Below are 13,129 nucleotides of genomic sequence, written 5' to 3'. Positions count from 1 at the left end.
ACTTCCATGTTCATCTATCCTCTTTAAGTCTTATTTGTAATGATTATAGCCTCTAAGCTCAATGGGTCACTTAAATTATATTTCGAGCCATGTCAAATGTATTCCATTACCCATGAAGAATTGACATGAATAATGACATTCAGTAGTAACTCAGTCACTACACTACACGCTAGTCATTATCATTGCTTGTGGTCAATCGCTTTAGGGCAAAGAGATGTAGTAGCCCACTGTACCAGACAGTGACAATGACAGAAGAAAATAAGGTTCACACACACTTCCATACAGCAACACAGTACCAATTCCTTTCTCACAGGAGGGAAATGCTGACTTTGCTAGGCATAGACCAGCATCTTTTAAAGCTACAGTCTACGATTCGAAAACCAATGAAACGGCTACCACACCACTCATTTTGGTATACAGCACAGGAATGTGGCTAAAAGGACTGACAGTCCATGACATCCACATTATAATTTTAACCATGTTTAAGCTATACTGTACATTGTTTGTTTACAAGCTTATATTTTGGGTTCTGATGGGGTAAGGCAGTTGTACTAAGTTCAAGTTATATTCTTCAAGAATCAATGGTTATATCTCATTAATTTAAAAGTCAACAAATTATGGGCCAATCCCAGACTGTAGCTGTAGCATAATAATACTTTCAGAATGTACATCATCAAACAAAAATAAGGTTTTCTCCACATTCTTGCTGCTCAAAAAACTAAGCGAAGAAAATGCCGCAAGACAGCATTAGCTATGAGTGGCAACTAAGGTTGGCGTCAATTCCCTTTAAATTCAGTCAATCTAGGAAGTAAACTGAAATCCCTATTACAATCATCCTCAAGCAATTAGGAACATTGGAATTTCAGTTGACTTCCTGAATTGACCGATTTGAAAAGGAACTGACCCCAACTGACTCCTCCCTGGTGGAGGAGTTGAGACAAGGGCTGTGACTGAATTCTATATAGCATAGCTGCTTACTAGAAGTATAGCTTATGTGGTACTAACCATAATACATACTATTTAGAAAATACTGTTAAGTAAAGATGTGTACAGTATGCAGTAAGTGATAAATATCAACATACTATGGCTCATTAATATTGAGGAAGTGATGTCTGTTGTGTAATGAATCATGTTGTTCCCTGTGATTTGTATTTTATTTTGTATTTTTTTTGTATTTTTATTTTTTACAGCCGCTCCCTTATGTGATCATCAGCTGTTGTCAGACACATGGGTCTGAAAAGAGGACTATCTTCCTAGAATGTACAGTGAATTCATACTAGATGAAAATCCAAAAAGTATGACATCCCAGCACTTAAAGCATACTCAATTTTAGAACTTTTCACTTGAAAACGCTCTATTCTAGCATACTAAAAAAGCCTACTAAATAGGCCATACTGTACATGTAAGTACGAGAATCCGGTCACAGCCTAAGTGAAGGTACGTAGACAGGCATGTCAAGGCCACGGACGGGAAGGAAAAATCTGCTTACTGGGAGCACTGAGTCTTCTGCCCTTGTGGCGTTCCTCTGCAAACTGGATGACTCTCGCAGGTGCCTCACTGCCGAAGAGTCTGAGATGGGATCCTTCACAGAAACACAGACAAAATATTTATTATCACTCCTACACACTTGACATTGGTATTCATATACAAATTAGGCGAGAGAGAGAGCGAGAGAGAGAGAGAGAGAGAGAGAGAGAGAGAGAGAGAGAGAGAGAGAGAGAGAGAGGGGATAGCACCTAAATGAACAGAAAATCATTAGTTAATATAACAACTTACAACTTACATCGTACTACCTTCTAGTTCCCTGGAACAACGGGAATAGTTCACAGAAGTTCACCAATTGAGGAAACAACCAATAGCGAGCCTTGCCTAGGTAGGCTCGTTTGATCATGGGAGAATCAAGGTTTGATCCTCTCAAGGTTTGATCATGGGAGGATATATTTCTATACAGAATATATTTCTATACATGATCTATCTACTACTGTATATTATCTATCTACGTTAATATATCTTTTTTAAATCTAATGAAATGTTCTATTTTTCAACCCCACACAAAACTGTTGATATTCACTTGATCTGTGCTGACGTCTGCTGGAAAATGTATCTTTCATTAGGTAGGGGAGGATGAATTCCAGTCACTATACACCAATATTGCAATTTCTTCAATAAGGGAATGATTAAGCTTATTGCATCATTAAGAACCCATTTGTATTGATTAATAATATGTTGAGGCAAGCATGACCCTGCGATGAATTAAGCAATACTGTTAATCAAGAGGTTAGTAGTTCCTACCTACACATGGTATAACTTTCATTTTAATCAAATTGTAACTCATAAAGAATAAAAGCAACAGAGCACTCCTTCTCAGACATCTATAATTCACTCTTGAGTGGGTCATCTCTTAGTCAACACTCAACAGCTTCAATAATGTATCAACTATGAGTTTAAGGCTTGTTCCACACCAGTCTGGAATCAGTGAGCTGTTTCTATAACGCAGCCAACAGAGTAGGGAAGCAGTGATTTCACAACTTGTGTTTTCAAATAAATACAGTGCCAATTTTTCAATGTCTGAAAGTGGGTTTTGACAATAGTGACACCTTTTATGCTTTTTACATCAATAGGTGACATCTTCTGTCCACAGAACAGCCTTCGCAGTGCACAAAGTTGACCTAAGTAACCTTAACATTTCATATTGATTGGTTGGAACTTAATTCAAAATGGGTTTGTAATGGTTGTGATTGTATGGCATACAACACATTTTAACACTGTATACTGTACTATAAATCTGCATACAAAATCACCGCCCCTCATGGTCATCATGAAAACAAACGCTTATAGATGAATGCTGCTGCAATACAGTATTTTTGCACATTGCGATGATAGCTGTTTATAAATCATCAAACTAAAACAGAGTAAAACAAAAGTAACTCATTCACCATCTTGGCAGAGATCTACAACTATTTACGGTGATTACATCTTCATTAATGTCTATAACCCATGATATTAAAGGGGCAATCTGCTTTTAAAGCTAGAATCCTTAGTTCAAAGTGTTGTTACAGGCTTTGGTTCTTCAATTTATATTTTGAGGGTGAACGTTAGCACGTTGGGCGCACCGATTGGTATCACCTCGTTAGGCAGTATGTTTTACACCTGTGCTGGCTTGTCATCTCATTAGTCAGAAGGTGTTTCACCTGTGCTGGTTCCAGTTGCCTTGAGAGATGTGGAGGGTTAACACCTTTAGTTGATGCTCCCTATTTTAAAAAAACTATCATTTCTCTGATCTTCCCTGTTTTTCTTTTGCTCCACTTTTGGGTTTGTGGGCGCTCATGGTGGGTGTCTTTTAGGTCCCAGTTGTTGTCGCTAGTCAACTTTCAATGGACACCCCATGATTGTCTTTCAGAACCCCTCCTAAAACCCCACCTGTTTTATTTTGGTTGTTGTCAGTGACTCTTTGTTAGTTCCCTCTTGTCACGACTCCCTCCGAAGCTGCCTCATCTCCTTGTTCGGGCAGGCTTCGGCATTCGTCGTCACCGGCCTTCTAGTCACTGCCGCTCCTCTTTTCATAATTTCATTTGTTTTGTCTTGTTTTTCACACACACCTGGTTCATATCCCCTCATCAGTCTCCGTATAATTATTCCCTCTGCTCTTCCATGTCTTTGTGTGTTATTGTTCCATGTGGAGGTGTCGCTAGCTCGTGTTGAGCATTATGTTACTTTTATCGACGGGATATTCACCCTTGTGTTTTGTTTTCCCAGTCACATTTAAGTCGCACTGTATTTGGTTTACACATTGCTGCAGACTGCTGTATTGGCCAAATAAACCCTATTCTCTGATTCACACATCCTGCGCCTGGCTCCGTCCTACTCACCTTGTTACAGAATAACACACCTAAACAGCATGGAGTCAGCAGGAGCGGGGAATATGCCTGGAGTCATTGAGCGGGTCCGGGAGCATTCCACCATGTTAGCCAGCTTGGGCGAAGCGATGGATCGGGTTCTCCAGGTCGTCCAGCGCCTGGAGAAGAGAGGATCCGACTCTGCGGAACCAGCTGAGCGACCAGATCCAGCCACCCACACACCAGCAACCAGGGGTATTCACCGGTCTCTACCGAGGGAATACGACGGGACAGCTGCCCGCTGCCAGGGTTTCCTCCTGCAGCTGGACCTCTACTTCAAGACCATCAGCCCTGCTCCATCGGATCGGGAGAAGGTGTCCGCCCTCGTCTCCTGCCTCTCGGGGAAAGCCCTGGAGTGGGCCAACGCGGTCTGGAGCGAAGGAGGAGACGTGTTGGACAGCTACGGAGAGTTCGCTCGCCTCTTCCGTGCAGTCTTTGATCATCCCCCCGAAGGAAGAGAGGTGGGCGAGTGTCTGTTCCATCTGAGGCAGGGGACGAGGACCGCGCAAGACTTTGCCCTGGAGTTTAGAACCCTAGCAGCTGGGTCCGGGTGGAACGAGCAGTCCCTCATCGACCATTTCCATGAGGACGTCCGAAGAGAGCTACCCTGCCGGGATACCACTCTGACCTTCGACCAACTGGTGGACATGGCCATCCGGTTGGACAACCTGCTGGCTTCGAGAGGATGTCCTGGAAGGGGCCTGCCCATTTCACCCCCCCTCACCCCGGCTCACGTTCCGATGGAGCTGGGTGGGGCAGTGTTCCGGGAGAACGGAGGACGACAGATCCAGTGTCACTCTTGTGGCAGAAGAGGACATTCTGCTGCATGATGTCGTCAGAGTTCTTCTGGTTCTGGAGGCGGCAGGCAGGGCACTCTCGCATCACCCCAGGTAGCACAAACCCACACTCGTTCAGAGCCCTCTGCTGCGCATTTAACCATCCACGTCAACTTCCCTGATTACACGGTAGTTCCCCAGTGTAAGGCGCTGGTAGATACAGGCGCAGCTGGGAACTTTATGGACAGGTCTTTAGCTCTTAGTCTACGTATTACATTGGTTCCTCTATCTATTCCATTGCCCGTCAAAGCACTTGACAATTGACCATTAGGGTCAGGTTTTGTTAGGGTGGTTACCGCATCAGTCACTATGATTACGCAGGAGACCCATAATGAGCAAATCACGTTTCATATTATTCAGTCCCTTTGATATCCCTGTTGTGTTGGGCCTTCTCTGGCTAGCACTACACAACCCCACCTTTTCATGGCCACAGAAGGCTCTCACTGGGTGGTCGCGAGAGTGTCAGGGTAGGTGTCTAGCTGTTTCCGTTGGTGTGACCACAGTGGAAAGTCCAGACAATGGTGCGCATCCCCCCCCCCCCCCCCCGAATACCTCGATTGGCGCACACCTTTTCCAAAACGCAGGCGACCAAGTTACCCCCCCATCACTCGGTGGTGTGGGCGGTGGACGCGGACATAGAGCGGTCGTTACGCACAGAGCCATCTCCACCTCAGTGCCCAGCTGGGCTTCGATACGTGCCGTCTAGTGTCCGTGATCGTCTTATCTATTGGGCACAAACGTCCCCCTCCTCTGATCATCCAGGCATCAGCCGTACAGTGCGCTGCCTTACTGGGAAGTACTGGTGGCCTACCTGGTTTATTGACGTGAGGGTGTATGTCTCCTCCTGCTTGGTGTGCGCCCAGAATAAGGCACCTAGGCACCTTCCAACGGGTAAGTTACATCCCTTACCAGTTCCACAACAGCCATGGTCCCACTTATCGATCAATTTTCTAACTGATCTTCCCCTCTCTCAGGGTAACACCACCATCCTGGTCGTTGTGTACCGCTTTTCTAAAGCCTGCTGCATCCTTCCTCTACCCGGTCTCCCCTGCAAACTGCGGAAGCCCTTTTTACTCACGTCTTCCGGCACTACGGGGTGCCAGAGGACATAGTGTCTGACCGGGGTCCCCAGTTTACGTCTAGGGTCTGGAAGGCGTTCATGGAACGTCTGGGTTTCACCCCAAATCTAATGGGCAGGTGGAACGGGTGAATCAGGATGTGGGTAGGTTTCTGCGGTCCTACTGCCAGGACCAGCAGGGGGAGTGGTCGGTGTTCTTGCCATGGGCCGAATATGCCCAGAACTCTCTCCGCCACTCCTCCACTAACATGTCACCATTTCAATGTGGTTTAGGGTATCAGCCGGTCCTGGCACCTTGGCATCAGAGCCAGACCGAAGCTCCTGCGGTGGATGACTGGTTTCGGCGCACGGAGGAGACGTGGAACGCCGCCCACGTCCACCTCCAGCGTGCCGCCAGAAGTCCAACGCTGACCGCCACCGCAGTGAGGCCCCAGTCTTTGTACCAGGTGATCGGGTCTGGCTCTCGACCCGGAACCTGCCCCTCCGCCTGCTTGCCGGAAGCTGGGCCCGTGGTTTGTGGGGCCGTTCAAAGTCCGGAGGAGAGTGAACAAGGTTACGTATAGGTTGCTACTACCTCCTGATTACCGTATCAACCCCTCCTTTCACGTGTCTCTCCTCAGGCCGGTGGTGGCTGGTCTCTCCTCAGGCCGATGGTGGCTGGTCCGTTCCAGGAGTTTGAGGTGCGGGAGGTCCCTCTGCCCCCCCTGGACATCGAGGGGGCCCCGGCGTACTCCGTCCGTTCCATCCTGGAAACGAGGCGTCGGGCGAGGGGCCTTCAGTACCTCGTGGAATGGGAGGGGTACGGTCCGGAGGAGCGGTGCAGGGTCCCGGTGAAGGATGTCCTCGATCCCTCCCTGTTGCGCGACTTCCACCGTCGCCATCCCGATCTCCCTGCTCCGTGTCCTCGTGCCCGTCCACGGGGCCATTGTCGGCGCGCTGCTGGAGCTGCGCATCAAGGGGGCTGCGCGTCCACTACAGCCCCGTCAATGAGAATGGGGGCGTGCTTAGTCCTCTTTTTTTCCCCTGTAGTCCACAATCATCTCATTTGTCTTGATCACGTTGAGGCAGAGGTTGTTATCCTGGCACCACACGGCCATGTCTCTGACCTCCTCCCTAGATTTAAGTGAATGATATACTGTGTACCCATTATTTCTTTAAGTATATAACTTACTGTGCCTCATGAGCTTAGTTAAACTCTTGTAACCCATCAGAATCAAAAATATAAGCATGTTTTATATTATCGTTTGTAAAAAATGTAATTGTAAACAAACCTCAAAACATGGTTAATTTTATCTGATGGATGGTCATTATTTGCAGCCATAGCTCTGTCTATGAGTTTGAGAGTGGTTACATTTCTTCAGCCCCATCCATTAGCTCTTTACCAAAACAGAGGCAGGGTGTTCGCTTTGTTATCATTTGAACTGCAAATTGCCCGTTTAACACTTGAAATATTAAAGTTGACCTCAAATGACTGAGTGTGTGGACTGTGTGAGATTGCCCTATGGGACGAACACAAATCTGTGTGTGTGGGATGGAGAGCTCGCAGCACTCACGACCTGAGGCCTACACTGCTTTGAATTTGCAAACAAACACAAACTAACCCCATTCACATGCACACTGTCACGTGCACACAGAATAGGGAGGAGACTAATAAAAACATGAACAGCACCAAAAATGCTTTAAAAACAATTAATGCACTGATTTTGACATTATTCACCAAAATGTGTTGTCTGGGAGTGGCAGTTGAAATGACTGTTGCCATCTCAACAAAATGGTTATATGCTAGTGTCAGCCAAAGGATGACACATTTAAGGTCAACCACTATTGTATCTGTGAGGATGACTATAATTGAGGAGTGAGTGCAGATAGTGACATTCTCACAGCTGGTGTGTGCCACTGGACTGCTGTGGTCTTTTGTATGAGATCCCACTCAGTGGAAACACACAACTTGCAGGGCTCTGGGTGGACAAAGCTTTGAGACAGAATTACCAGGGACAATATTGATTTCCCATGAGTCTCCTCTCTCCATTCCAGAGTCCTGTTTCTGTAAATGAAACTATGAATACTCCAATATTCTCTCTCCTGTACACCTGGTGTTCTTATCCTTTCCCTCTTGCTCTGTATTTCCACACACCTCTTCATTCCAATCATTCTTTACTCACCCCTGCTCCCAGCTTCCTAATGATCTCCATACACATTTTTCTCCATCTGATACTCGCTCCCATAGCCTATATTGCACTCACACTGATATAACGGTTTAGCAGCTTCTGCAATGTCTTAAGGGGTGCATATGAAGGGTTTCCCTAGCCCCAAGGCCTAAGTAGCACATTTCAGTGCTCATCAAATTTTAAGCAAGCCCATCCATATTTTTATCCACACAAATTCTCTTGAATAACTTTACAGGTAAAACGAGTAAAAATGTATTGCAAAACTAAACTTAAATAAGATTGTGTTTTTCATATATACTGAACAAAAATATAAACGCAACATGCAAAAATTTCAGAGATTTTACTGAGTTACAGTTCATATAAGGAAATCATTCAATTGAAATAAATTCATTAAGCCCTAATCTATGGATTTCACATGACTGGGAATACAGATATGCATCTGTTGATCACAGATACTTAAAAAAAAGGTAGGGGCATGGATCAGTAAGTACAGTGAGAGAAAAAAGTATTTGATCCCCTGCTGATTTTGTACATTTGCCCACTGACAAAGAAATGATCAGTCTATAATTTTAATGGTAGGTTTATTTGAACAGTGAGAGACAGAATAACAACAAAAAATCCAGAAAAACGCATGTCAAAAATGTTATAAATTGATTTGCATTTTAATGAGGGAAATAAGTATTTGACCCCCTCTCAATCAGAAAGATTTCTGGCTCCCAGATGTCTTTTATACAGGTAACGAGCTGAGATTAGGAGCACACTCTTAAAGGGAGCTTGGTGAGAAGGTGACAACAGTTGGTGCGATTATTCGCAAATGGAAGAAACACAAAATAACGGTCAATCTCCCTCGGCCTGGGGCTCCATGCAAGATCTCACCTCGTGGAGTTGCAATGATCATGAGAACGGTGAGGAATCAGCCCAGAACTACATGGGAGGATCTTGTCAATGATCTCAAGGCAGCTGGGACCATAGTCACCAAGAAAACAATTGCGCCCGCAAGGACCCCCTGCTCAAGAAAGCACATATACAGTGGGAGAAAAAAGTATTTAGTCAGCCACCAATTGTGCAAGTTCTCCCACTTAAAAAGATGAGAGAGGCCTGTAATTTTCATCATAGGTACACGGCAACTATGACAGACAAAATGAGGAACAAAATTCCAGAAAATCACATTGTAGGATTCTTAATGAATTTATTTGCAAATTATGGTGGAAAATAAGTATTTGGTCAATAACAAAAGTTTCTCAATACTTTGTTATATACCCTTTGTTGGCAATGACACAGGTCAAACGTTTTCTGTAAGTCTTCACAAGGTTTTCACACACTGTTGCTGGAATTTTGGCCCATTCCTCCATGCAGATCTCCTCTAGAGCAGTGATGTTTTGGGGCTGTCGCTTGGCAACACGGACTTTCAACTCCTTCCAAAGATTTTCTATGGGGTTGAGATCTGGAGACTGGCTAGGCCACTCCAGGACCTTGAAATGCTTCTTACGAAGCCACTCCTTCGTTGCCCGGGCGGTGTGTTTGGGATCATTGTCATGCTGAAAGACCCAGCCACGTTTCATCTTCAATGCCCTTGCTGATGGAAGGAGGTTTTCACTCAAAATCTCACGATACATGGCCCCATTCATTCTTTCCTTTACACGGATCAGTCGTCCTGGTCCCTTTGCAGAAAAACAGCCCCAAAGCATGATGTTTCCACCCCCATGCTTCACAGTAGGTATGGTGTTCTTTGGATGCAACTCAGCATTCTTTGTCCTCCAAACACGACGAGTTGAGTTTTTACCAAAAAGTTCTATTTTGGTTTCATCTGACCATATGACATTCTCCCAATCCTCTTCTGGATCATCCAAATGCACTCTAGCAAACTTCAGACGGGCCTGGACATGTACTGGCTTAAGCAGGGGGACACGTCTGGATTTGAGTCCCTGGCGGCGTAGTGTGTTACTGATGGTAGGCTTTGTTACTTTGGTCCCAGCTCTCTGCAGGTCATTCACTAGGTCCCCCTGTGTGGTTCTGGGATTTTTGCTCACCGTTCTTGTGATCATTTTGACCCCACGGGGTGAGATCTTGCGTGGAGCCCCAGATCGAGGGAGATTATCAGTGGTCTTGTATGTCTTCCATTTCCTAATAATTGCTCCCACAGTTGATTTCCTCAAACCAAGCTGCTTACCTATTGCAGATTCAGTCTTCCCAGCCTGGTGCAGGTCTACAATTTTGTTTCTGGTGTCCTTTGACAGCTCTTTGGTCTTGGCCATAGTGGAGTTTGGAGTGTGACTGTTTGAGGTTGTGGACAGGTGTCTTTTATACTGATAACAAGTTCAAACAGGTGCCATTAATACAGGTAACGAGTGGAGGACAGAGGAGCCTCTTAAAGAAGAAGTTACAGGTCTGTGAGAGCCAGAAATCTTGCTTGTTTGTAGGTGACCAAATACTTATTTTCCACCATAATTTGCAAATAAATTCATTAAAAATCCTACAATGTGATTTTCTGGAAAAAAACATCTCAATTTGTCTGTCATAGTTGACGTGTACCTATGATGAAAACTACAGGCCTCTCTCATCTTTTTAAGTGGGAGAACTTGCACAATTGGTGGCTGACTAAATACTTTTTTCCCCCACTGTACATGCCCGTCTGAAGTTTGCCAATGAACATCTGAATGATTCAGAGGACAACTGGGTGAAAGTGTTGTGGTCAGATGAGACCAAAATGGAGCTCTTTGGCATCAACTCAACTCGCAGTTTTGGAGGAGGAGGAATGCTGCCTAAGACCCCAAGAACACCATCCCCACCGTCAAACATGGAGGTGGAAACATTATGCTAAGGGTGTGTTTTTCTGCTAAGAGGACAGGACAACTTCACCGCATCAAAGGGACGATGGACGGGGCCATGTACCATCAAATCTTGGGTGACAACCTCCTTCCCTCAGCCAGGGCATTGAAAATGGGTCATGGATGGGTATTCCAGCATGACAATGACCCAAAACACACGGCCAAGGCAACAAAGGAGTGGCTCAAGAAGAAGCACATTAAGGTCCTGGAGTGGCCTAGCCAGTCTCCATACCTTAATCCCATAGAACATCTGTGGAGGGAGCTGAAGGTTCGAGTTGCCAAACGTCAGCCTCGAAACCTTAATGACTTGGAGAAGATCTGCAAAGAGGAGTGGGACAAAATCCCTCCTGAGATGTGTTCAAACCTGGTGGCCAACTACAAGAAACGTTTGACCTCTGTGATTGCCAACAAGGGTTTTGCCACCAAGTACTAGGTCATGTTTTGCAGAGGGGTCAAATACTTATTTCCCTCATAAAAATCTGGATTTATTCTGTCTCTCACTGTTCAAATAAACCTACCATTAAAATTATAGACTGATCATGTCTTTGTCAGTGGGCAAACGTACAAAATCAGCAGAGGATCAAATACTTTTTTCCTTCACTGTATCTGGTGTGACCACCACATGCAGCGCGACACATCTCCTTCACATAGAGATCAGGCTGTTGATTTTGGCTGTTGAATGTTGTCCTACTCCTCTTCAATGGCTGTGCGAAGTTGCTGGATATTGGCGGGAACTGGAACACGCTGTCGTACACGTCGACCCAGAGCATCCCAAACATGCTCAATGGGTGACATGTCTGGTGAGTATGCAGGCCAATGAAGAAATGGGACACTTTCAGCTTCCAGGAATTGTGTACAGATCCTTGTGACATGGGGCCGTGCATTATCATGCTGAAACATGAGGTGATGGCGGCGGACGAACGACACGACAATGGGCCTCAGGATCTCGTCATGGTATCTCTGTGCATTCAAAATGCCATTGATCAAATTCAATTGTGTTCATTGTCCGTAGCTAATGCCTGCCCATACCATAACCCCAACGCCACCATGGGGCACTCTGTTCACAATGTTGACATCAACAAACCGCTTGCCCACACAACGCAATACACGCTGTATGCCATCTGCCCGGTACAGTTGAAACCGGGATTAATCCGTGAAGAGCACACTTCTCCAGCGTGCCAGTAGCCATCGAAGGTGAGCATTTGCTCACTAAAGTCGGTTACGATGCCGAACTGCAGTCAGGTCAAGACCCTGGTGAGGACGACAAGCACGCAGATGAGCTTCCCTGAGACGGTTACAGATAGTTTGCACAGACATTCTTCGGTTGTGCAAACCCACAGTTTAATTTGTTGTCCGGGTGGATGGTATCAGACGATCCCGCAGGTGAAGAAGCCGGATGTGAAGGTCCTGGACTGGTTACACGTGGTATGCAGTTGTGAGGCCGGTTGGATATACTGCCAAATTCTCTAAAACAACGTTGGAGGTGGCTTATGGTAGAGAAATTAACATTCAATTCTCTGGCAACAAATCTGGTGGATATTCCTGCAGTCAGCATGCCAATTGCAAGCTCCCTCAAAAGTTAAGACATCTGTGGCATTGTGTTGTGTAACAAAACTGCACATTTTAGAGAGGCCTTTTATTATCCCCAGCACAAGGTACACCTGTGTAATGATCATGCTGTTTAATCAGCTTCTTGATATGCCACACCTGTTAGGTGGATGGATTATCTTGGGAAAGAGAAATGCTCACTAACAGGGATGTAAACAAATTTGTGCACAGAATTTGAGAGAAATAAGCTTTGTGCGTATGGAAAATGTCTGGGATCTTTTATTTCAGCTCATGAAACATGGGACACACACTTTGTGTTTATATTTTTGTTCAGTGTAGTTTGTCTGACAAGAATAAATAGTATATCTCACACATTTATTGTATTGTAATATATGTTTCCCATACAAGCATGAAGGAAAGGAATGTGGGCAGCTTTGGAAGAGAAGAGATGGGGAGACTACATCTATTCTTAGGGTAATATCCTCTTCTATCCATCTTCTCCCATCCATACAGGACTTAAAATGGCAATTCTGACAGAGACAAGAGCTTGCCCGTCCATGTTGATTCCTACATGCCAAAGCAAGACTCGGTCTATTGTACTCGGTCTAAGTGCATCAGAATTGATTGAACAATATCCCAAGCCCTAGATGTCGCCGAAAAGCACCACTTTATTGAAATCTTGGCTCTGTGTAATTTTGATGCTTTATTGCATTCCACCCATGCTAAGGATGCACCTACTAGTAAGCCTCAGAAGGGAAATGATGCATGTTGCCTG

General features: G+C 45.3%; 1 protein-coding gene across 1 annotated transcript in view; it reads right to left on the bottom strand.

Moving 5' to 3' along the window:
• LOC311108052 (voltage-gated delayed rectifier potassium channel KCNH5-like) overlaps positions 1 to 13,129 on the bottom strand; it is a gene marked incomplete at both ends in the record, with an annotated part of 159,808 nt that overhangs the window by 80,087 nt on the left and 66,592 nt on the right. The window lies entirely within an intron of this gene.

The sequence above is a fragment of the Coregonus lavaretus genome (genome assembly GCF_964263955.1).
Source record: "Coregonus lavaretus genome assembly, chromosome: 33".
NCBI classification, from domain to species: Eukaryota; Metazoa; Chordata; class Actinopteri; order Salmoniformes; family Salmonidae; genus Coregonus; species Coregonus lavaretus.
The sequence above is the reverse complement of the archived record's forward strand: the minus strand, read 5'-3'. Positions and strand labels throughout refer to the sequence as shown.